The sequence below is a fragment of the Acinonyx jubatus genome, chromosome D4, assembly GCF_027475565.1.
Source record: "Acinonyx jubatus isolate Ajub_Pintada_27869175 chromosome D4, VMU_Ajub_asm_v1.0, whole genome shotgun sequence".
NCBI classification, from domain to species: Eukaryota; Metazoa; Chordata; class Mammalia; order Carnivora; family Felidae; genus Acinonyx; species Acinonyx jubatus.
In genome coordinates, this window is record NC_069391.1 from 18,412,502 (window position 1) to 18,439,586 (window position 27,085).

Sequence of the window (27,085 nt, forward strand, 5' to 3'; positions counted from 1 at the left end):
CAAAATGTGACTTAGGTTGGAATGAGGGGAAATGGTGAAAAATTAGAATATCATAGCCAAACCTAGGCCAGCACAGAATTTCCAGTAACTCTTGTCCCATCTTCCAAAGAGAAAGAAATTGGAAAGAGAAGTCTGGAAAGAATATTTCAATGATCAGAGCACAGGAAAAATCTGTGTCTTAAACTTTGCTCTGAAATCCTTCATTCACCTCTTTTATGATCTCTTTGTTCAAGACTCTTTCTCTTGTTCCATAAGCAGAGAAATTCCTTAAGGTCGGATCCTTAGAATGAATGTAACTTATGCTCACTAAATGATTTTATCACATGGTAGGATCAGCCTTCTGCACACATAGTAAAATCACACTTCCAATCTCTCTTGTGATCCAGTGGAACATGAATAGTCTTGGCCAGTGAGTTATAAATATAAGTAATACGTATCTCTACCAAGCCAGGAAATTTAGTGGATGCACTTGCAACCCACCAGAGGCCTCTTTTCTGACTCTTTCTCTCCCTCTGGTGAAGAGATGAACAACATTAAAGATGGTGGCTGCACCACCAATCTGGCTCCCTGAGCAACAACGATTAGTCCCTGCCAACTGATGATGGATAAGCAATAAATAAACAGTTGTTATTTTAAACCATGGAGAGTTGCAGGTTGGTTATTACTGGAACAAAATCTAGTTTGCTTTGATTAATGGAGACTTCTTCTCTTTGCTAGAATAATTTCTCAGAGTGGGTTCTTTTGCACACTAGTTCTGAGAGTTTCTCTGTTCAAAGGATTCTATGGTGAACAAACTCTGGGAAAGACTACCTAATCTATTCTTATCTTTGAAAATTCCAAAAAACACTCTGGAGCAAATTGAAATATACTGCTCTAGACCCTACCCTTGCCAAACCCATCTTTTTTTTTTTTTTTTTTAATTTACATCCAAGTTAGTTTGCATATAGTACAACAATGATTTCAGGAGTAGATTCCTTAATGCCCCTTACCCATTTAGCCCATCCACCCTTCAACAACCCCTCCAGTAACCCTCTGTTTGTTTTCCCTATTTAAGAGTCTCTTATGTTTTGTCCCCCTACCTGTTTTTATATTATTTTTGCTTCCCTTCCCTTATGTTCATCTGTCTTATATCTTAAAGTCCTCATGTGAGTGAAGTTGTATGATATTTGTCTTTCTCTAATTTTGCTTAGCATAATACCCTCTAGTTCCATCCACATAGTTGCAAATGGCAAGATTTCCTTCTTTTTGATTGCCGAGTAATACTCCATTGTGTATGTGTGTGTGTGTGTATATATATATATATATATATATATATATATATATATATATACATATACACATATATATATATATATATACATACACACACACACACACACACACACACACACACACCACATTTTCTTTATCCATTCATCTATCAATGGACATCTGGGTGCTTCCATACTTTGGCTATTGTTGATAGCACTGCTATAAACATTGGGGTGCATGTGCCCCTTCAAAACAGAAAACCCATCTATTTTTAAGGTCTCAAATACCACAGATGTACATCTTATTTCTAAATGTATAACTCCTAAATCCTAGATATCCCCACATAGAATGGCGTTTCAAATTTAATTTGGTAGATCCCCAATTCATGCTCTTCCTATAACTCAATCTGTACCTTTTATTTATCATAATTCTTCTTTTATATTAAGTCACCTTCTATTTTCTATATATGTACATAATTAAAAGCTCTCTGAAGTCATGGAATTTACCTAGTTCATCACTATCTACACCTACACCAAGCACAAAGACTGGCACATAGCAGATGCTAATAATATTTGTTAAATGACTGGCACCTTAGAAACTTGAAGATGTTTATTATGTCTTTTAAAACATGATACTAATAAAACATATATAGGCTTTGGAGGCCAAGAAATTAGTATGAATTTCAGTTCCCCCATTCATATCTTACAAATTTGTATGTTAATTCACCTGAGTGTCAAACTTATCTGTAAAATGGAGCCTATTTTACCACATATTGTTACAGTAAATATTACATAAAGTGCACTTATAGCCTCAGTAGGCATGAAAAAGATGCTAAAAATGTTGAGCTTTCTTACCTTTCTTCTTCAACAAGTAACTATTATTGCCAAAATTTAAATCCTATTGATAAAATTTGAGTTGTTAATTCTTGGAAAGACATTGCAAGCTCTATGGAGGTGATCCTCAAACTATCTTGATTGTGATTCTATTTTCTAAATGCTTTTTGGCTCTTTCCACATCTTTCTCTTTCCCTAGTGTATTTACCTTGTTTCTCGTCACCATCACTCATCACTTGTCTAAATTACTATCGTCATTCCCTAACTGTTCTCTAGCCTTTAGTCTTTTTAGTAACTCCACATTGCTCCCAGAATGATCTTCCAAAATAAAAGCTACCATTCTCCTCCTCAAAACCTTTAACTGGCACTCCTTTCATCTTAGGATAAAGACCAAGTTCCCTCCTTGGTTGGACTTACTAGAAAGGCCCCTCAGATTTGTGCCCATTCTTACCACTTAAGCTTCACTCCTACCAGTGTCTCCTTTAAATCCAATGCTTTAACTGCACTGAACTACTCTGGGTTATGCAAATAGTCTCTGCTCACTTTCGTAACCATACCTTTCCCACTGTGAGTCTTTGCCTGGGACACTTTATCTTAGCCCTTCACCTGGCTAGGTCCAATGCATCATTTGAGGATTAGTTGATGTATACCTTATCCAGCAAACCTTCCCTGGCCTCACTCTCATGACTATAACCATTTACTCTTCCCAATGGCATGTAAGGTGGGTATCATTTTAATCAAATTTTACAGATAGGAGCAAAGGCTCAGAGAGGTTTAGTCATTTTCTGAAGGTTCCACAGTAAAGAAGTGGGGAAGCCAGAACAAAAAGATCAGCAATATGACTCCAGAGCTCTACTCTAGACTTGTAACTTCATTATACTGTCTCCTCAAAAAATGAACTTATGCAAAATCTCTATTTCATGTCTATCACTGAGCTAGAACCTTTATAGCATTTTTACATTTAACCCTCTCTCCTCAAAAAAACCTCCCCCTAGGATGTGGGTGTGTTTATTCATGGTAAAACTCATTTTCAGAGGGAAGAACCAACTTGTTAAGGTTCCCAGGTGGTAGAGACTTCTCTTGTTTCTTTCACTGGGCTACTTCTTCCAAAGACTTCTAATCTTCCTCTTCCTCCTACTGATCTGGAAGGAAGTTGTCCTAACCTCTCTCTTATGGCCACTCCAAATGATTTTAAAAACTCACAGAATTATGTGTCTTTGGAAGCTCATGTTATTATTCACCCACTCAACAAGCGCTTATGGAGATTCTACAACACACTAGGCCCTGTTTAGATGATGAGGTACAGTAATGAGCAAAACAAAATCTCTGTCCTCATGCAGTTCACATTCTAAGGGGGAAGAGACCATAAACCAATGCACTAAAAAGTAAAAAAGTAAAAAAGTAAAAAGTAAAGTAAGGTGAGGGCTAGAGAGAAAAATAAAGCAGGATGGAGTAATGGAGAATAATGATAGATGATATTTGAATAAAATGGTTCAGGGAGTCTCCTGGAGGACCTGACAGTAAAGTGAACCTGTGAATCACTCCTCAAAAGAAATCCTTGAGACAAAGGATTCTCTCTTCTCTCCTCTACCCAGTGTTTTCTAGCACCACACTCACACACACACACTCATGCATACACCACCCGCATACTTATACACACATATAAACACAGATATATATGTGCATGGCGCGCACACACACGTGCATATCCTACTCTCCTCCTCTAGCCCCTCAATCTTGGTTACTTCTGCATACACAGCAAGAGACTACCAGTTCTCCAGTCACTGTTCCTTTCACAAAGTAATTTTACAAGATCAGTGTTAATAAGCATTATCCAAAAAGCTCATTAAAATGAAAATCTCTGGGACACAACCCAGGATACTCCAAATGAGTAGATCTGTGGTGGGCCCCAGGAAGTGCAGTGTTAATATAAACCCCAAATGACTTTGATGCACTGTCAAGAAGCCAGGTTCTCATAATTCACAATGGTTCTACCTCTGACACCTCAGAAAGTATCCTCTTCCAGAGTAGTGGGGTGGGTCAACTAACTTTGGAGTCAGTAAGACTTGGATTTAATATCCTCTTATTCAGTTTCCATAAGCCTTGCTTATGTAATCTATAAAATGGGGGAAATGATACCTTCTTCGTTGGGCTAATGAAAAAATTAAATGAGATATATGTGAAGCATGTGGTATTAAGCTTTGGGGGGAACCTAACCAAGTACTATTTTAGTCCCTCCTCATCCCTCTGATTCCATTCCCACCCCTCCAGGGACCCTACAGCTCAGGAGCCCACTTTGCAGTTTGAAAATTACTGATAAGACTGAGAGTCAAGACAGAATGGCTTGCCCCAGTTATGCAGAAATCTAGTTTCTGAAGCAGAATAAGAGCTGAGGTCACTAACTCTCAGGTATTCTTTCCGTTACTTAGTCATCTCTATTCTCTGTTTTGGAGTTATGCTTCCCTGATTTCACAAGGAAAACGGGGTCCAGAGGGTGTTCTATTTAGAGCATCAGAGTGGAGTGAATATAGGTTAGGGCTCTTCAATCAGACTGCCTGGGTCAAAACTCTGTCTCCATCATCTAGTTATCTAGTTGCTGGGTGGCCTTGGGCCAATATATATTGTGTTATATTTTAATGTAGTTTTATTTTATATATAATTTTTATTATATATATATGTATGTATTTATGGAGATGTTAAGCATACAGCTTAGAAATTGTATAGCAGTATAGCTTAGAAAAATATTATATATTTCTGGAGATGTTAAGTTAATAAGGAATATGGTCTAGAAATATTCACCACAAACACCTAACTTCAACCTCCGGGTTCATGAGTTTTATGACTTTGGACAAGTAGTCCAAACTTCTTGAGCCTCAGTTTCCTCCATATCTAAAATGAGGACCATAATATCTGCTTCTTAGGATATGTGTGTGTGTGTGTGTGTGTGTGTGTGTGTGTGTTAGAATAGTCAATGCATGTTTAACATATAGCACAATACCTGGCATAGAGATTTTGAATGTGAGTTGACATCTCCATGTCATACATCTACATCAAAGTTTGAAATAATGTTAGACCATCTAAGTTAACTGTTCACCAGTGCAAGAGTTACCTTAACAACAGCCCTAGTAAGAACTTGATTTTTTATTTAATAAGTTCCAGGAGCAACAAACTCAATACCTTGCTAGGTAGTATCTGGTAGCACTTCTTCTTTTCCAAATAGAAATGAAAACCCCTAATTCAAAAAAAAATTAGTTTTATTCTCTAGGGTCTGTATCATTTTTACTGGTCAATGCTTTCTCATACAATGTCTGTTTTCTATTTGATGGTAACTACTTCAGGATCCTGTTAGCTACAGGAAAATTACTAATAGTGTACAATTCTTCTTCTTTTTACCTTTCTCCCCTTCCTCCTTTTTCTTCTTCTTGAGTTTGGAAGGTTGGGAATTTACTTAAGGTTTAATCTAACACAGATTCAAAATAACAGAAGAAGTGGGCCGGTTCTCCTTGGGACATGGAATTAACCAACTTTTCCTGGGTTTTTTGGTGCAAATTGGGTGAGATGATGAAGAAGCTGATGGGATGCTTGAGTTGTCAAGTAGACATTGATATGCCATGCAGGTGCTATTTAGAATCAAATCTCTATGAAACCAAGGTTAGACAATGTGGTTGATACTAAAATTTAGAGAGTTAAATATGTATCTTTCTCCTTTTCTTAACAGTCTTATCAGTATTTATGTTCCTGGTTTACTCAGTGAAGGAAGTTGAATATAATGGTGTCCTGGGAGGTATAAGGGATTTCAAGGCAAAGAGAACTCATTCAATTCCCACACTCTATTATTTATTTCATGGCTGGGTAATTTTGGGGAAATTCCTTAAACTCTTTGAGTTTTATGTTTTTTAATTGTTAAATAAGAACATGCCAGTCTATTTCATAGGGTCATCATGAGCAGTCAATACGGTAAGATCTGTAAAATGCATGGCATAGTGCCAGGCACAGAGTAAGTGCTCCAAAGGTGTTAGTTTCCTGCTTTCTTGCCTTATGACTTTCAGCAACTCTGAGTAATGCTTTTATTTTTTTCTCATGTCAACTACGAAAAACTAGTTCTAATGCAATTGGAAGAAATAAGGTAAGTGAGCTTCTACAACAATATCGCAGGTAAAAGGCTATTAGAAAAACAAGCACACAAAATAAAAGCTCTTTAAGAAAGGAGATTGGATGTGGGAACATGGAAGGATTTTCTTAGTGGGGTATGAAGGGGAGGGAAGCAGATGGGGGGAACACAAAGATACAAAGATGAGTTAGTATAAGCCATCTACAGAGAATAGTTGGCAGCCTGATGAGCTGGATTTGAAGGTGGGTATAGGATAATTGAGGCTAAAAAGCTAGACTTGGGGATGGGTGGAGGTACTAATGTGACCCCAAAAAAGGATGACTAAGCTCTCAGTGGGTAATGACATGTCTGTATCTAAACATAAAACATTAAAAAAAATCAAAATAGGTGTTTGATGACTCAAACCTAGGAAGAGATTCCTCAAACACTGGTGAGAATAAAAACACCAAGGAAGGAAGAATATTTTGGGGAAGATTAATTATGTTTGAATAACTAAAAAAAAATTTTATTGCTATAAGACAGCCTCACAATTCACCGTTCTTCTGGCAAACAGCATCTCCACCAGGAAACACCCATGGATTTCTGTGCCTCACACCGAGTTCCATCTGTTGCCATGTTACTCAATGGCAAATGGCACCCATGTTTTCCCTTGTGAAAAATACATTTATTTTGGGGGATGTAAAAAGCATGTTTTTTTTCAGTTCATTTGATTTCATAAAGGGACAGTCACAGTTACTCTAAATATTTGAAATCCAATTGATTCACTCAACCACCGCTAAAGTGTTTTCACTGAGAAGAGATGCACTTGGAAAAGATGCCTATCTTTTGACTAGATGGGAAACCACTTACAACAGACCAGATCATGTATCTGCAGAGGAAGGCAATGTGGGCTGGGTGACAACACTTTTCTGGTCTTCTATGCGTTCAGTGGAAGTCTGGTTGTGTGACCTTTGAGAAGCTAGACTGTCCGTGTGTTCAGAAGGGCACAGATTATGCAGACATGCTGGCTCAAGTTAAATTTCCCTTTTTCACTTACCAGCTATGCAAACCAGTGTCCTCATCTGAAATGTTTTAATAGTATGGACTACCTTGCATTACCAGGTATGAAGCACTTTGAATGAAGCACTTACTTGGCTATCAAGCCCACAGACAATGCTCATAAAAGACTAGTTTTCCTTCACTCCTAATTTTTCTGAATTTCTTTAACTGAAAAAAGAAGGTAGTAATTCCCTGCCAGTTCTTCAGAGTTGTAAATCACAAATAAATACATATTTTTGCACACAGAAGAGAAGCTTTATAAATAGTGATGGTATTGCTATTTGAAAATGTCCTTGTTTTGGCAACTTGTGGTGTTCAATACATGAGAAGGAAGATAAGGACATAAGCCATTATGGGTGCTTATTATGTAACAGGTGCATTTATTAGTTGTATAAGTCAGGGTGAGTGATACTAGTTGCTGTAATAAGAAGCCCCCAAATAATCACTGTGTATACTGTTCTTACTACAGTCCAATGTGGCTGGAGTAGCATACTATTCACAGAGTGGCACTTTTCATTTCAAGCCTCCTATAGGACCTCAGAGCCTACCACTAGGTTATTTTATATCCAGATGGTAACTAGGGAAGAACTAGTAGAAGTTTCTGAGGTCCTGAGCTGGAAATGGCCTTTATCACAAATGTCTTATTCTGTCTGCTGGATTTAAGCATCCATGCCCTTACATTATAAGGGGGCTGGAACACTATGTTTGCAGAAGAAAAATGAAGCATCTTGCTAAACATCATTTTCCTGTGCTATATTACCTCTTTTTTGAATTTCACAAAATAGTTATGAGAGGGCCTATTATGCATACTTTACAAATGAGATAACTGAGTCTGAGTGCTTTCAAGTCACTTGCCCCAAATCACCCAATTAGCAATAGACAAGCTTGTGTCCCTTAAATTAACCTAAATTACCCACACTTTGAATTAGAAGCACACACAGATGAACTTGGAGTGGGGTCCATTTCAATACTCAGATTGGATTGAAGGGCTGCGGATCACCCAAAGAAATAAAATATTTATGGATATAAACTCCATGCTTTCAATGTCTAGGTTCCAACAACCCCAAATAAATACTATAAGAAGTCATTTTCTCCAGAAATAAATTCCCAGCAAAACAACAGCGTGTGAGAAATACTGAGAACTTTTATGGACCCAGAACCGACTTAGGGATAGAGTATGAACAGCACACAAATATAGTTCGTGGCCCTCAAAGTTCTGGCTAAGTGGAGAAAATAAGACAAATGCCTATTTAACATTTAACTAAAATGGCATCATTAGAATAAAGGAACATACTTACAAGGCAGTTTCAGCTAATTTTCAAAGAGATTGGACTTTGAGGTGAGAATATCCAGATTTAAACCTATGTTTACCTATTTATTTGATGTGTGACTTTGGGTGAGTTGTTTCTACTCTGAGTCCCAGTTGCCTCATTTATAAAAGGGGAATTTTAAGAACTAATCACATCATAGGGTCATGATAGGATAAGAAGTTTACATATATATGGACACATATACAGAAATATATATCATCTATCTACACAGTTTGGGTTAAGGCAGATTTTCAGGAAATATTGTCTCCTTCCCTTCATATGATAATACTATAAAAATAATGAAAAGAGTATTTCCATTTATTCCATAGAAGTCTACTATGTCCCACTTGATATGCTAGGTACTATATGGATTATTCTATTAATTCTCACAAGCCTCTTCTTGAAGAGGTAAAGTCATGTGCCTGACATCACATCAAAATGTTAGAGATGCAATTAGAACTCCAGCTCTCTGGTTCCAAATCCACAAATACCACCCAGCATTGTACTTTGGCGATATAGGTCATCTGGTCCATTATTAGTTGTGCTTTGATTCTTTTTTCTACATCCATATTTAGACATGGAGAGTCTTTCCTTGAATACTTCTGGTGTTAGAGAACTCACAACTTTTCCCAAGCCTGGTGGCATTTAGCAGGCAGCTCCCTGGATAGAAATTTCTATTGGGCAGAAATTTCCTTTCATATAACTTTGATCCACCAAACATACTTTATCCTCTGGGATTCACAGAGAACAAGTCCACTTCTTGTACCTCGAAGTTGCAACCTGAACATTTTAAGTACATTTATGATAAGCCCTTAAGTTTTTTTTTTTTTCCCCCTTTGGCAAACCCAGTTTCTTCAACTTCTCTATGACATCTAGGCCCTTAACCCACCATATAGTGACCTCCAGGTAGTTTCCAATTTGTTAATATCTTTCTAAAAGTGCTGTAGTCAGAAGCAGAGGTGGTTTCCAGTTAGAGGCCAGAACATTGTACAATGGACTCTCTCTTGGACTTGGCATTCTCATTCATAAGAGCCTGAGATCCCATTAGTTTTCTTGGAAACCTTTTTATGCCATTGGCCCATGCTTTACTTACAGTCATCTTAAATCCCTAAGCTGGTGAATTATAGGATGTTGGGGCTAAAAGGAACACCAAAGATAATTTTTGATAAAGAGGGAATTGAGGTCTAGTCACCTAATCCAGTGTGAAGAAGAACCATCTACACATTCTTCCCATCCAGCCAGCCATCCATCCAACAAATATTTCTCGAGTGCCCATTCGGTGTATATCTCTGTGCTGAATGCTGTGTGTACAGTGGTAAACAGAATGGAAATGTTCCCTACACTCATGAAGCTAACAGTGTAGAACAGGGACCAGGCTTTAGGCAAGCAATCTCAAGTAAAGCGTATTGTAGTCTGTGATGAGGGCAGGATCAGAAAAGATATGGATTTTGTGAGAGAGGATAAGTTAACTGATTTAACTCAGAGATAAGCACCACTAATTCAAAACTGTTTTGTTTTTTTTTTTTTAGACTTCCCAATACCACTCTTGCCATTTAGTGAAATAAAGATGGCCACACATTCTTTGACATTCCTTCCACTGAGACACTGTGCGTTTCCCCTCCACCGGAACCTGGACTGGTCTGTGACTGCCCTGACCAATGGAATAAGATGGAAGTAAAGCTCTACCAGTTCCAAGCCTAGGCTTGAAGATGATTGTCAGATTCTACCATGTTCTCTTGGATCTCTGAGCTTCCATGTAAGAAGTTTAACTACCCTGCAGGAGAAATCAGATAGAAAAAACTTGAGACTTCACAAAGAGAGGGAGAGGAACCTAGCAGAGCCCAATCTTCCAGAATTCCCACCAGTTTGTCCTGCAGACCAGCCTTCACCTGAATACCATTAAGTGACCCCAGGTGATGCCACATGTAGAAGGACTTCTCAGCTGAGCCCTGCAAAATTTCTGCTCAACAAAATCATGAGAAATAATAGAAGAGTTGTTTTTTAAGGCTTGGGGGTAGTTTCACATGCAGCAATATATAACCAAAACATTGTATTTCCCCTGTGTTCTTTCCTCTTTGGAAAGTTTTGTTATTTCAGCACCCAAGAATTCACATGGATTTACTCACTAAATGTGCATTTTATACCTACTCTAGAAGTACTGGGGGTATAGATACGGAATAAAGAATATAGGATATTATTAAGAATACAAGTCTGAAAGACAGATCTTCATCTGGATCCTATCTCTTCCACTTACCAGCTGACTCATATTAAGAAGATTACTTGACCTTTCTTAGCTAGTCATCTTTGATGTGGAGATGATAATGCCTAACTTCATATGTTTGTTGTGAATAATAAAAAATAAAATATATGGGAAAATCTTACTTTAGATTTCTGGTATATAGTGAGCACTCAATACTGTGGCTCTGTTTAATCATTTAAAAATATAAGCCTTAAGAAATTTACTTAGAAGTGAAATTACTAAATAATAGCAATGTTAGAAAGGATCAGTGAGTGTAATGAACATGACAATGGAGGAAAGCATGGGATCCCACTGTACTAGGGTGTAATGAAAGACATTCATTCATTCCAGTCTTGGAGAGAGTGATAAGGGAAGATGGCCCGATGCAAATGGCATTGAAACTCAGACCTGAAAGGTCAGCAGGAGCTAACCAGTGGAAGGTGAAAGGCTGACCAGGGAAAGGTGTTCTAAATTCCACAGGGAGAAAAACAATTGATGACTTTCTAAACTGCAGACAGATTTTCAAAGCTAGAGTGAAGTATTCTTGTTGACTCATATCTTGTTGAACTTGATCCAGTGGATCTTCTGGGACCCAACTCTAGTCCAATCTATTAACTAAGCTTCCTATCTAGTCTCCACCTTGGAAACCTAATAAGCATTATGAATTGCCCTCCTTTAAGCTATTGTTGGAAATTTAGAGCAAAACTGGGTTTGACCCAAGTGCCTTGAGGACAACATTAGAATTCTCCCCTTGGACACAAAAAAAAAATATTCATAGAGGATGAGGTATTAAAAATCATGTGCTGAAAACACTCACTATAAAGGACAGCAAATAGAGGAGGTACAACCCCAAGTACATGAGATAATAAAACAGTCTGAATACAAGTATATAAAGGCATAATCATGTATCCCATAGACTACATGGGAATATATGTTCATATACGCACATAGGTATATATGTACAGACATATATACGTAATTATGCACCATATCATTTGATCATAGAATTTTATATTTGACAATTATAAAGGCAAAATAATTTTTCAAAAGACAACTTAAGAGTCTGAGAAATAAACACAATCTAAATGTATAAAGTCAGTAGAGAGTTTTAAATATAAGCTTAGATACAATTAAAGAAAGAAATGGCAAAACAGAAAATGCATTTTAGAAAATCACTCAGAATGTAGCACAACAATTCAAAGACTGAGAATATATGCAAGCAAAGTCATGAGGCAGGGAGTCTGTATGGTTTGGTCATATGGAGGGCATGTCTCCATGATGCTCTCGTGACAGGCTTAACTCTGCAGGAGAGTTGTTTGCTTGGCCCCACCAGCTTCATTATACTGCAGTGTTCTTTACTCACCTAATATCCCCCCACTCTTTGCCATTATTATTATCTCATACTGCCTTTACGGCTCTGCCAATCCATCCTTCCTGCCAAAATGCAGCAGGCCCATTGGAGACTTGAAGAAATATTACAACAGCTCAAGGAATAATACATGTTCTAAGAAACACACCAGCGCATTTCTGGAATATTCTGAACTGCATAGAGCTATAAATCTTTAATTTCAAAGTGTTCCCTGTTCTGTCCTTACACTTAAAAAAATATTATATTTTTTAGCATTGTTAGCATTGTCCAAATTAAAGATCATCCAAGTAAATAGTTCTGTCTATTTCAACCTGCCAGGATCCACAGACAACCAGCAAATTTAACATTTGGTCATCCCACAATGAAAGTTATTTCTGGAGTTGTTATAATTTAAATCATTTTTACAAGAATTTATGAGCACTTAAACCTAGGTACTGTCTGTAACCATACTTTATGGGCAACATAAATGGTTGTGGGCCTTTCTCTTCTTTCCCTGTCTGTTCACATCACACACAGACACACACCATTTATCATAACCAAAGATGTCTAGTACATAGTAAATTGTCTTTGCCTGCTCCTGTGGGTACGGAATGGATACAAGAGAGGGTGCTATTGCAGTACAGGGATGGATGGCAGCAGGAGAAGATTTTGCTCTCTTGCAGGAGTAAGTACCGCTAAGTTGCATGAAAGTTCACATAGCTATTTCTTTTTTTCATGGACACTGTGAGTGGTTTTATCATAACTGCCAATTTCTCAAGGTAGAAACATCTCAGAGAAATCAAACCAGTTGTTAGCTGTGGTGCTTGGAGAGCTGTTATGGGCTGAAATGTGCTCCCTGCCCAATTCACAGGCTGAAGTCTTCACCCCCAGTATCTCAGAATGTGACAGTATTTGGCGATAGGATGATACAGGTAAGGCCCAGATCCAATACGACTGGTGTTCTTGTAAGAAAAAGTTAGGACACAGATAACACACAGATGGACGTGCCACCACGTGAAGACATAGCAAGCAGGCAACCATCTCCAAGCCAAGGAGAGAGGCTGCAGGAGAAACTAAACCTGCAGAAATCATGATCTTGGACTTCCAGTCTCCAGAACTGTGAGAAAATACATTTTCTATTGCTCGATCTACACAGTCTGTGGTATTTGGTTATGGTAGTCCTTGCTGACTGACGGTGGGGCCAACAGCAGACCTTAGACTCAGGCTGGGAGTCAGGAGTTCAAGGCAAGTGAAGACGTGCTCCATCACCACAAGGGCACCATGGGAGCTTGCATGTCCCCATGAAAGGGTGGTTTCTTAAGTTTCTACCGCAGGCCCCTTCATTGTCTAGTCTCTAACAACTATCAAGAGACTGCCTAGCAGCAAATTCCCCTTCAGACCTGACAATGAGGGTATTTGCACTGATGCTGAAGTCCTTGGAAACTCCCAGGGGCTTCTCGAGAAAGGGATCTGTGTTTAGCCTGATGGGTCTTTTCCCATTCATTCATTTACAAAATTACATTGAATGTCTCTCATGTTCTGAGCCCTGTGTTAGCTTCTAAAAGAGCATAGCAATCAAAAGACCTTATTAAGCACCCATAATAACCAGCACTATGCCAGGCCCTTCAAGGAAGACACTTCAATAGGTATTTGTTAAATGCCTTCCCTGGACAAGGTTGTGAGCTTGTCTAAGTGGAAGGGATGTAGAGTGGAATAAAACATGGGTTCTGCTCACCATGGGCTCACAATCTTTCTGTGGGAACAGATAAATCAATGGTACCTCTAGCACAAAGCTGAGGTTATAATAAAGAGGCAGAAATACTTCTAAGGAGCTCAGGGAAGAGAAACATAATTGTAACAGACAGAATTTAAGAATCCTTGTAGATGATGTGGATTTTCAGTAAAATCTTGAACACTGAAGCAGGACTTCACAGAAGGGAAAGAACGTGTGTTACAAGTACTGACAGAGCACCTACTATGTGATAACACTAAGCAAGGAGGAGAGGACTCCTGCCTTTACGGAGGTAACAGTTTTGCTGGCAGGGACAGGAAGTAGATAGTCTTGATGTTCAAAAACATCTCAAACAGGAGGTGAGCACCCCTGACCTTGATGTTGGGGCTCATATAGTTAACGTCCATGGGATCTTTCCTTTTTTTTTTTTTTCTCATAAAACACGAGGGTTGTGCTAAACCGAAGTTTCCAGACTTCAGGATATCCTGGACTAGCACAATTTAAGAAAATCAAGAGTGGAGTGCAACATGTTCTCAATTTTGCCAAGTCAAGACATTAAAATGCCCACAACAGCCATTCTCCTTTCGCTAGTCAGTGGACTACACCTAGGAGCCACTCTCATGATCCAAGGCTCTGAGATTCTACCCTCTGGGAAGGGCAATGCAAACATGTTTAAAGATTCTAAAATTTAAATCATAGCTTGTAAATTGGTGGTCCATGGGCTGAATTTGACCCATGTCTGTGTTTTATTTGGACTACGATGTGTTTTAAAAGAATTTGAGCCAAATGCCAACACTGAAAAGTGGTGAGATTTGTAGAAAATTCTAGATTCCTTTTGTTTTGTTTTGTTTTTTAATGGAGCATCTGGCAGCATTGCCCTTCTAGCAATTAATGGGAACTGCTCTTCCTCTAGTGTGGGTCCCCCAGTCCCCTCCCACACACTGTACTGCATTAAGTTACCTGCCTGGCCTCCAAGGGTATTTCATTTGAGATCCCTGATTTAAATCATTTGCAGTGGGATTTGATATGGGCACTCCATTTCCATTGATGAATCTCAGTTCAATCATAATGGGTATGAGGATTGGGTGAAAGGGTGAATAGGAGTATTTTGGAAAGTGTAAGTGCTAGCCCAGGGCAGGGTTATAATAGTTTCTAACTGATGGTGGGTTTGGGTAACTCAGACTCCATCTCACAACGTTCTTGAGCCAGTCACTTGGGAGAATTGGAACAAAGAGGGTCATTTCTGCATTTAGGGATCTCAGGGTCTACTTGGTAGAGTAAGGTTGGACAGTGATAGATGGGGCAACACAGTAAAAATGGTGGAAGTTCAGGTAGTATTTGCCTCTGAGAAGGTGATGAAGGAAGAAAAGCTGGGAAGTGCCAGGGAACACAGGAGCCATCATCATAAACTTAAATTGGGGTTAAGCTTAGTTACTGTTGACAGTGATTTTCATTATGCAAAAATATTCTGTACCAATGACATCAAACAATGTATAAGTTCCATTTATCAAAGGCCTGTTCTGTGCCAGGTGTGTGTTAGAGGCTTTATTCTATTTCATTCCAAACTTATTTACTGAGGCCCAGCCATGTACCTGAACCTGGGAGCAAAGCAATAACCAAGGCAGACATGGTCCCTGGTCCCCATGGTGCCCAACATAAGGTTGACTACAACATACATTAAACATTTCTCTACTGTATTTTATTATTAGTGAAGTAAATGGGTGAAAAAGCAAGTTCATGGTGCTTTTGGGGTTAGAGGTGTCCAGCCTAGTCTGGGAAGGTCAAAGCAAACTTTCCCAAGGATAAGCATTTAAAATTAAACCTTATAGGTGTAAAGGAATTAACTAAGAAGCAGAGATGTAGAGAGCTGTGCAGACAGAGAGAGTAGGCTTGTCTGTACCATTTACTTTCATCTTTGTGAGGATTATTCCCATTTAACAGATCAGAAACCTAAGGCTCAGAGAGATTGAGTTAAACCGTAAGTGACAATGTTGGGCTTGGGCCCCAGTCCAGCATCAAAGCCTGAAGCTCCTTCTAACTCACATTCCTTCTCCTTAGTTTGCCAACCTTTTATTCTCTCTGCTGCATAGCATTTCTTACAATGAGGGCCAAGTGTAGATGATTTTCCTGTGACTGAGACATTTTCCTCTCTGTTACTACGTAAGACCTACTTATCTTTCTCATCCCCAGCTCTGGTCACATCTTCATATAAGCACTAGATTCATGTTAATCTTACCCTCTTCCCCACACCCAGACTATAAAGTTCAAGAAGGCAGAGGTCATGTATGCTTTTGCTCAGTGACATTCCCCATGGCTAGCCCCATGCCTGGTACATAATAGGTGCTCAGTAAATACTTGCTGGGAAACAAAATCAGCAGATACGAAGCAGGAAACCTTTGCCAGAATCTGTGAACAAGATTTGGACTTGAACTTTCCCCAGCACAGACAAGAGAGAACTGTGTATAATTTCCCACAAACAGATGATCAATTTTTGCTGTGACAGCACAAGTCCATCCTGGTGGGGAGAGCAAAGTCACATGTTTGCCCCTGGAGTAAAGTTGTAGATTTTTGGCAGATGTATTCTACCACTTTGGCTGTCAAGCATTTGTGTGTGTGTGTGTGTGTGTGTGTGTGTGTGTGTATTTCTTCTCTGACTGTCTCCTTCTGTTTCCATGGCAAAAAGCCAAACGGGTGTGGGGGAGGGGAAAATCAAAGAAAGAGTGAGCCATTCAATTTCCATTAGAAGTAATCAGGGAATTTCTTTATTACAGGCAAAAGGCTTCAGAAGCAGCAACAACAATAGTAGCCGTGGAAATAGTGATAACAGTAGTTGTGACAGTATAATCATCACTTACTCCTGTCAATGACAATTTAAAATCATCAGGCATTTACTGAGTAGCTGATGTAAGGCCCTGTACCAGGCTTTTTTTTTTTTTTTTTTTTAACAAAATTATCTCATTTAATTCTAGTGTCAGGAAACACTACCTGCATTCATAGATGAAATCATTGAGCTGAGAGAGAAAAAAATAGATATAACACAATCAGGATCGTCCAGCTTGAAAATGGGAAGTGATATAATTTAAACTCAGGCTGGTATGACACTCCCCCACCCTCACCCCAAATCACACCTCCTCTTCCAAAAGATGAAATTAATGATTTCTAGGATGCTTTTCATTGTTTGGGAATAAAGAGTCTTTGGGAAGAATGATTTTTTTCCCCTCTTGATGTGATTCCTTAATGACATTTCAATTTTATTTGGTTGAACTATCTAGTAAGGACTAAAGTCCTGGTTTCACAAGTAAAATAGTATTAAAGGATGGACATCCAACTCATCAAATTATCTACAGCTGATTAGCCAACCTCAAAAATACAGATTCCCTGCTTCTGTAGTATGTTCAAGAATAAGATGTTGGGAGTCTAATGGACCTGAGTGCTAAACTCACCTGTACCATTTAATAGCTGCATTATTTGGGGCACTAATAAGTTAATGCCTCTGAATGTCTATTTGCCCCCATAAAAGGTGTTAATATTTAACTCATAAGAATACTACAAGGGCTAAGAGAATCAATGTACATAGAGTCCTTCCTCTGCAGACAGAGAAGACCTGTTTGTGTCTCGCTTTTTTCTTTGAATTCTGTCTCCAATCATCTGTACTTCCTTGCCCAAAATCTCCCAAGAGTGGCACACTTTCATGCTGTTCTCCTTAAGACTTTGTCCATCTAGTCACTAAGTTCCTTTAACCTTTATTTTTCTTGTAAATCAATCACAGTGATTTGCTTTATTTCTTCCCTATTAGAGACAAAGCAGGATGTGAAACTGCCATAGTCATAGGAGTGTAGGAGAAGACAGACATGGGCTTGGCTCATAGGCAGATGGGGGGAGCTTAACTCTCCCATTAGGGGTGGGAAAGGACTTTTGGGAGAGACTTCCCACGACTCCCAAGGATATTTCCTTATATCCCTAGCACTAGGAAGAATTCCAGCAGGCCAGTTTCTGGATCAGCGCAGGATATCGCAGAACAGACCAAGGCACCTAATCTTTCACCTCCCTTCTGACACACTGCCTTCAAATAAACGGGTATTTTCCTCCTTACACTCTGTCAAATATGGTTTTAATCAGCTGCAACCACAAAGAAACCAAACTAGAGGATACTTTTTTCAGTTTCCATGCCTGAATAACTTTGCAGGGACCTATAGGAGACTAGTCGGACTCTCTAAGGTGCAAATGAGCAGATGGAAAACAGGTGGGTTGTGACCCACACACTGGCCACATGCATCAATTCTCATACAGGCTGTATGCCCAGGGATGCCCATAGAGATGGTGTCCATGCTGCTGCCCAGCTACTAACGGAAGTACCAGCCCGTTGCTCACCACTGTCACCCCATGGCCCAAGGTGTTCCCAGCGTAAGCTTCCAAATGTGCAGCTTTGAGCTCTCCCCAAGTAAGCTCCTCCAATGGCTTCCCATTGCTTAATGTAAATTCATGTTTTACTGAACTACTTAGAAGTTCCCGAATTCTTGATTCCTTATTCTTTGATCACTCCATTTATATTTTCTGTGAACTTCTCTCCTTCACCCTTCAAAACCCCACTCAGAATCACTACCCCCCACCCCCAGAAAACTTCTCTGATTCCCTAGACTGGGTTAATTGCCCTGCCCTAATATTTTCACAGTCTCTCCAGCCTGGCCTAAGGACATTATTCATATGCTACTATACCATTATGATTTACTTATTAATCTATCCTATTAGTCTGTGAGCAATTTGAGGATGGAAATATGATTTATCTCTGAGTCCTCATAATTAACGCTGGGCCAGACTCAGATGTAAGAACTACATATTACATAGCAATTAAAACACACAGGCTTGGAATCTTGGAATTGGATCGACTTGGACTTGAGTCCACTCACTGTCGTTTACCCTGTAAGACATTGGGGGAAAGTTATTTAACTTTGTTAAGTCTCAGTTTCCTCATCTATAAAACAGGGATAATAACAGGAGTACCCTCAACAGCATTGCTTTGAGGACTAAATAAGTCTCCAAAGTGCTTAGCAAAGTTCTTGGCATATGGTGAACACTATGATACTATTAATTTTAGTGCTCTGGAAATGTTTCATGGGTGAGTGGTTGCCATGAACCATGACAGTAAATGGCTGTACCAAAATGGACAGATCCCAGAATTTTGCCTTAAACTCCATTGACCTAGGAATAACTCTGAGGCTTTGAGCTATTCATTAGGACTTTATTAAAATTATTTTAACCTTTGGTGGTTGCCAGAGCCAGACATGCCGGGCAGCTGAGGTTTGCCACAATGAGCTGTGTCCTCCCACTCAATCCCACCTCTGGCACAGCCATAGAGGGGCCTGGGCTGAGGGCCAAGGGAACATACTCCTCACTTAGACCCATACACTGACGTGTGCCTTCTGAAAACTGGAAGAAAAGTTCAGGTGTTTGGCTCTTTTGGTGACAGTGAGTCTTGTAGATTAAAAATATCTACGCATGCCCACCAGACTCCAAAAACCTGGTCTGAACTCCAATGTGGGCCAGTGTGACTTTGTGTTGCCCTCCAGAGAAGGCCTCCCTGACTTTCATTATTTGCTGTACAGGTGGGGGTACCATCAGAGCCAGGAATGATCCTACTCTCTGGTCAGAAAAAAATTTCCCAGGTGTTCCTTCTATAATTGCGAATCTGGTCAGAATCACTGAATGTTCCATCTTGAAGGTACAGTAGAGGTCTCCTGGCCAGGAATGCCTTCAGGACCTTATTGAGGGGTGCAGAGTCCTTTACTTTTTGAGTAAGGGGATCTGGTGGTTCTACTTTTGCAGTGGTTTCCTCCTCTCTTCCCTTGTCCCTGCCTTCCACCAAACAATGCCCACTCCCACCCCCAATTCTTCATCCACAGTTCTGTTGTCTTCTCTTAACTAACCATGGGCCACAAAGTCGGCTTTCCATGCTTGTTGGGACTCTGTTTGAGTAAGGTTTCTGGGACTTGGCAATAGGCTGTGTGAAGACCCAAGGTACTAAAACATGCATGGACTTCTGACATTGATGTGTGTACCCCAAAGTTATTGTTCTCCCAGCATTCCAGATTAGTAAGTAGGGTCAAGACTGCTCTCAAGGTCTGTGTTCAAGATTGTATCCAGGGTTTGCAGCTCTACATTGTCAGAAGGGAGGAGAGAGAAGCTGGATGTGGGCGGGAGTCAGCACAGTGTGGCGACACAAATAAGGATGTTTTCCCAGCTCACTACAATCATCCCAGAGTCTGTGTCTATATTGGCCTCCTTTGTGTGGCCACCCAACATTCCTCCTTTCTCCCAGCACCACCTTCCCACCCCACAATAGTACACGCTCTAGAGGAAACACCACTCAACATGATGACATGGCTTATGCCGAGCCAATCAGCATTCTTGGCTGTATTTTTCTCCCCCACCTGAAACCAGGAGGGAAAAAAAACCTCCCTTTCTTGTCTTGAGAAGATTTGATCCTGAAAGCTGCTAGTGGCTTCATGGAGAAACCATTCTTCTAGTTTTTCCAGTTCAACTACTGTCCTTCTCAGTTACATCACTCAAAAACAAACAAGCACCTCTCTCCTTTTGCATAAGTTAATTCAAGTTGGTTTTCTGTCCCTGGGAACAAAGAGCGTCCTCATTAACGGTGTAGGAGGACGAATTGGGGATTGGGTAAGGAGACTATGTGGTTGTACAGTGAGTTCTATGTGAACAAAAACAGGAGAATGGGGGGAACTAACAAGGACAATATATTCAGAAGATGCCTCATAGAAAACCAAGAACCGGGTCAGATAGTGGAAGTTGTCAGAAAGTCTCCAATGGCCAATGAAATCCTAAGAAGTCCATCCCCTTCCTCTGTCTCCTGACTTCCTACTTGTGACTGTGTCTTCGTGTAAAAGGCACCTGTTTGAATGCTACTATAAGCCACCATGCAGCTTCTAGCTTCAGGGATCCCCTCTACTGGGAAGCTTTCTTGGATTTCTCCTGCCTCTTCTATATTGCTTCCCGGTGCCATGTGTATGCCTTCTGGTTGCAATCTTTTCTTCCCTGCTTGTCTTCCCCACTAGACTCTGAGCTCCTTCAAGCCAGTGATGGCACTCTATTCCTCCCCATGGCTTGGCAATCCAGCAGAGGACTATCAGTGAGAGGGAACTGAGATAGCTCCCAAGGGCCATTGTAAAACTGAAACTCAGATTTCACCAGAGCTTGCTCACATGCAGCCTTCTGCCTTTCGTCTTGTTACATTCTGGTGCTTGGTTTAATGAAGTTCTGGGCAGAGTTGAAAGAGTGGATGGAAGAAAAGAGAGAGAAAAGCAAGAGGCCTCAGGTATTGTTTTATTTTCTTAGTAAGAATTTAGATTTTAACTTATTTTGGCCTTTTAGGTATGCTCTTTCTTGGGGCAAAAAAAAGATCCAATTTTATTGTATTTTATTTTGTGCTATTATTTGAATTTAAAGCGTCCTTAAAGACTATAGAGTCCACGCATCTCATTTTATTGAAAAGGAAATTGAGTCCCTCAAACGTGCAAGTGACAGATTCCAAGTGACTCTCCCATCAAGATCTGGGCCCTACTTATTTTGTGAGGGCCCACTTGTCACCACTGAGCCACAGTGTGCTCTGTCACTCTAGACTACTTATAGTTCTCTACCAAGATTCTTGCCTCTAAGACTGTTCAGTGCTATTCCCCATCTAGAATACTTACTGTACTCATTTCTCAGGGCTGCTGTAACAAGTTATCATAAAATTGTGTTACTGAAAACAATAGAAATGTATTTTTCTTGTTGTTTAGGAAGGCAAGAGTCTATACTGAAGCTACTGGTAGGGTTGGTTCATTCTGGAGACTCTTAGGGAGAACCCTTTCCTGACTCTCTTATAGCTTCTGGTGAGTGACAGCAATTCTTGGTGTTTCTTAACTTTTAGACATATCACTCCAATCTCCCTGCACTGACTTCACCTGACCTTTCCTTCTGTTGTCTCTATAGTCTCCTTTTCTGTCTCTTACAAGGACACTGGTCATTGGTTTTAAGGCTCACCCTAATCCAGGATAATCTCATCTTGAGATGCTTATATCTGTAAAGACTCTTGTTCTAAGTAAGGCCAAATTTTGAGGTTCCAATGAACATGTCCTTTGGGGGGGGGGTTCACTATTCAGTCCACTGTACTTACCCCTATTCCTTGCCTGCTTACCTGCTACTTACATTTCAAATCTCTTTAGGAATCACTCCCTTTTGAAATGCTTATCTCACCATAAGTCCATGTTAGCTGCCCTTCTATGCTCCAATAGAGGATCAAGTTTCTTTTTGTTATGGCAGATGACCCTGCATCATCCTTCTCTGTGGACTTGCCTGCTTCCCCTACTAGACTGGATACTCCCTGAAAGTAGTACTCTGCCTGCCCTATTCATTCTCTTGTACCCTTAATCAGGACAATGCTTGGCATAAAGTAGGTGATCAGTAAGCATTTCCAAAAGAAGGAAAGAGCTGGCTTCATTTTCAAAAGGTGATCTTCCTCAGATACTTCAGATGATAGGTACAAGAACCGTGGGTGATAGTTCTTTCAGAAAATCTTTCAAATTGATTAGGCATTAGCATGTAAGGCGTATTAGTGACAGACCAGGACTAGACTGAAGTATTTCAAATCACCACCTGCTATGGACTGAAATGTGCCCCACCTCCCAATTTCATATATTAAAGCTTTAACTCCTAGTGTGTCAGAATATGAATGCATTTGGAGACATGGTCTTTAAAGAGGTAAGAAAGGTAAAGTGAAGTCATTAGGATGGGCTCTAATCCATTATGACTGGTGTCCTTATAACACGAAGAAATTTGGACACAGAGAGTTACAGAGAGAAGACCTTGTGAAGACAAAGGGAGAAGATGACCATGTACAAACCAGAGAGAGGTCTACAAAAAAAGTCAACCTGTTGACACACTGATCTTGGACTTGTGGCCTCCAGAATGTTGAGAAAATAATTTTTTTTGCTTTTAAAGAGGCTTAGTCTGTGGTTCATGTTATGGCAGCCCTAGGAGATTAATATACCACCAGAGAGGAGACCTACTTGTGACATGTAGAAAGGGAAGAGATAGAATTTGGAGTTAGGGTAGTTTTATAACTCAGCAAGTTGCTCAACTTCTTTGAGTCTTCTCTGGAAAACAGAAATGAGAGTTTCTTTCTTCAGATTTTCTTGGAGCCCTGAAAACTCAAGTCCATTTATTCCTGCACCTGATAATGGATTCCATAATCACAAATGAGGTGCCTACTCTGTGACCATGACTGTTTCAGGAACTGAGGATGTATCATTGAATATGGTCCACAGGGCCTCCGCTCATGCAGTGGCCACATTATAATACAGGGAAACAGACGCAGCAGAAGAGTACATAAGAAACACCAAATAGTGAAAAGTTTGGAGAATAGAAACAAAGGAGTGGAGTGATAGGACATGACTGGGGAGTGGTAGGGGGCCTCTTGAGCTTGGTGACTGATTTGTTTTCAAAAAATTGTCATGAATGTAATGTTAACAAGTAATAGCAATTACCACAATCCTTGAGCCAAGCTATCTTGCTTTTCAACAAAGCCAACAGTTTAGTTTCAGTATGGTGTTGTGGTAACCTCTCACAGTTTAGAGAACAGTATTACAGACAGCAGCTCATTAAATCCTATATGACCTTGAGAAGTGTGGGTCAATTAGCAACACCCAATTGCACACCTACCGTGAGTGACCTTTCAAGGACAGAACTGATATCAAATCACTCAGTTAACATTTATCAACTAACAGCATGAATATCCTAGAAGAAAACATGGGGGAAAAGCTTCTGATTCAGGCAGTGATTTCTTGCAGACGGTACCAAAAGCACAGGCAAAAAAAGTAAAAACAGACAAGTGGGCTTGTATCAAACTAAAAAGCTTCTGCATACAAGGAAGCAATCAACATAATAAAATATTTGGAAATCACATATCTGATAAGGGGTTAATATCCAAAATATGTAACATATTCTAACAACTCAGTAGCAAAAGAAACAAATAACCCAACTTTAAAAATGAGCAAAGGGCTTGAATAGACCTTTCTGCAGAGAAGACATACAGATGGCCAACAGGTATATGAAAAGACACTCAACATCATTCATCATCGGGGAACTGCAAATCAAAACCAAAATGAAATACCACCTCACACATGTTAGCACAGCTATAATCGAAACCAAAACAAAAGATAACAAAAGTGTTGGTGAGGATATGGAGAAACTGGAAGCCTTGTGCGCTGTTGGTGGGAATGCAAACTGGGGCAGTTCCTATGGAAAACAGTACAACAATTCTTCAAAATTAAAAAAAAAGAATGACCATGTGATCCAGCAATCCCACTTCTGGGTATTTATCAAAAAGAACTGAAATCAGGACCTTGAAGAGAGATCTGCTCTCTCATATTTGTTGCAGCACTATTCACAATAGACAAGACATTGAACAACTTATGTGTTTATCAACAGATGGACGAATAAAAAAATGTGAAACAAAATATTGTTCAGTGCTAAAAAAGAAAGAAACCCTGCTGTATGCAACATCATACATTAATCTGGAGGTCATTATGCTGGGTGAAAGAAGTTAGTCACAGAGGACAAACGCTACAATGACTCCACTTACATGAACGATCTGAAATAGTCAAACTCAAAACACACCAAGAGTAGAATGTGGGTAGAGGAAGTGGAAGAGTATACTGGAAGCAAGGATGAGGATACATTTGTCCCTGTATGTCCCACAATCCCCAGCATTCAATGTGGAATTGACTTTTTTGTATCATTGACAATAAAGGTCATATTTGATTTCTGCCACCCCAAACAAAATTTGTACTTAATTTTTTTCTGTATCTTCTGATGATGAAAACACAGATTTAAGAAACTTTTTATAATATATAATTTCTTTCTGCCCAAGAATGTCTAATTCTCTTTCTTTTTCTTTCTTTCTTTTTTTTTTTTTTTTTAGAAACAATGTGGATTTTATGCCAACACTATCCTAAAGAATGGGGGTGGTTTGAGGTAGGGAGAGAGAAAGAATTTCAGATTTATTTTCTTTTTCCTCTTCCTTCCTGCCTGCCTTCCTTCCTTCCTTTCTTTCTGACAAGGCAATCTAAGGATATAAGGTTATTTTCCAAGACATTTCTCACGTGTTCAGAGTTTTCCAAGGAGAACTATGCTAAATATACCCAATACAAATGAATATTAATAGCAAAATATTAAGAAGTTTTTGGGGTGATATTGCCCAAGTAAGGTAGTCTAACAAGGTACATGTCAATAAAATGTTATGGGGGAAATTGATGTGACACAGTGCCAAGTGCAAAACTACATTTGTAACAAATTTAAAAAACAGAGCGTTCTCCTGATGAAAAGACCTTCTTAAATGAATACCATGTAAAAAGATTTTTTAAATATAAATTTTATACACAGAATAATCAAAGGAAAATAAATAAAACTATGTACATCCCACCATCTCAAAATAAAAACTGGGCTGTATCATTCTATAAACACCATCCCTCGATTAAAATTGTATTTTCAGCATTAGCTTATATCAGTGAATCTACATGTGTCATCATATTCAAAGACTGAAAACTATTGTATAGATTCACTACAAACTTCTATTTCGGGCATTCCAATCTTTATTTAACTTTTTAAATATTTTTGTTTTCGACAAGATGCTGTGACAAAAGTCTCATACACATATGTGTCTGGACATTTGTCCTTTCTTCTATCCCATCTGAAACATTCTTTTTTATAAAGTTTTTTTCTTTAAGTTTATTCATTTACTTTGAGAGAGACAGACAGCACGAGCAGGGCAGGGGCAAAGGGAGAGGGAGAAAGAGAATCCCAAGCAGGCTCCACTCTCTCAGCACGGAGCCTGACACTGGGCTCAAACTCACGAAACCGTGAGAACATGATCTGAGCCGAAACCAATAGTCAGATGCTCACTGACTGAATCACCCAGGTGCCCCTAAAGCATTCTTACAGTGAAGGCCCCTTTATTAAGTAGTCACTTAGTATGAGAATAACAGCCAGTTTCACAAGAATTATTTTTTAAAAAATTCTCAAGCAACAACTCTAGACAAAGTAATGTTCAGGTAGGTTGTTGGCAACAGAACACTGAGGAAGATACATATGATTCTCATCTTTACAAGGCTAACCTTCTAGCAAGGGTTAAGATTTGCAAAAGACAATAAAAATACTTCACTATTCTTATTTTCTCTTATCTCTGTGAATGAGTCCAGAGGCTAAGAAGAAATAGGTTTTATGAAAACATTTTTAAAAAGTCAAATATAAAAACAAAAAATACTTCCTGAGTTGCTGAATGCAAAATTTGGCAGGGTATTTTAACATTCATTCTTTCAAGAGGGAGAAAGGTGAAGGCTTTCTTCTCTCTCCCTAAAGAGTAAGGTTAAATGAACCATTTAAAAGTTTGCAAAACCTCATTTTATTTACCCCAGAGCTTCCTATGTAACCCATCATCTGAGTACCGCTGTAAAACATCCTGGCAGCTGAATAATCATAGCAATAACATTTGCTGTATTTTATTTCACATGCCAAAATCACTCGATTATGCATCTCTAGGGAGGTGTTAGATTTAATAAGCAGGATGGCAAATTCTATAGCTACTAGCCACATATGAAAGCAGAAATGCCACACGAGGATGAAGTCCTAACAGGTATTTTATGAAAGAGAGAGCATCACACAGTGCAAGAAACTACTGTTTATTGAACACCTACTATGTGTCAGTTGCAGTGCTGGGAAGTCTCATGTGCTAGATCTCCCCACTTTTCAGAAAGTGGCCCTATAACCCAGGGTTCATTTCTAATATATAGGTGAAGAACAAACAGAGAGGTAAGTTGAAGTGGCTGCATTCTGTTGGTCAGTGCATAATTGAAGCAGGGTATGAACACATACATTTAGTTCTAAACCCAGAATTTTGTTTCCTCAAAGTTAGAGCTGGATTCTCGCAATAAGAGATATTCAAGCAGAGATTGAGAGACCACATGTAGAGAATTTTATTGAGGAGATTAAAAGACTTGTTGGGGGATGAGATAGATGAAATTCAAGTTTCTGGTCTAATCGCAAGATCCCCTGTTTTTGTAACTGTCAAAAAAACCCCTTAACAACAGCCCTCGCTATGAATGTGTACACTGTGGTCATGGATCAATGTTCCCAACTCTTACTACAGCAAGGATGCATTTGTCTTGGGT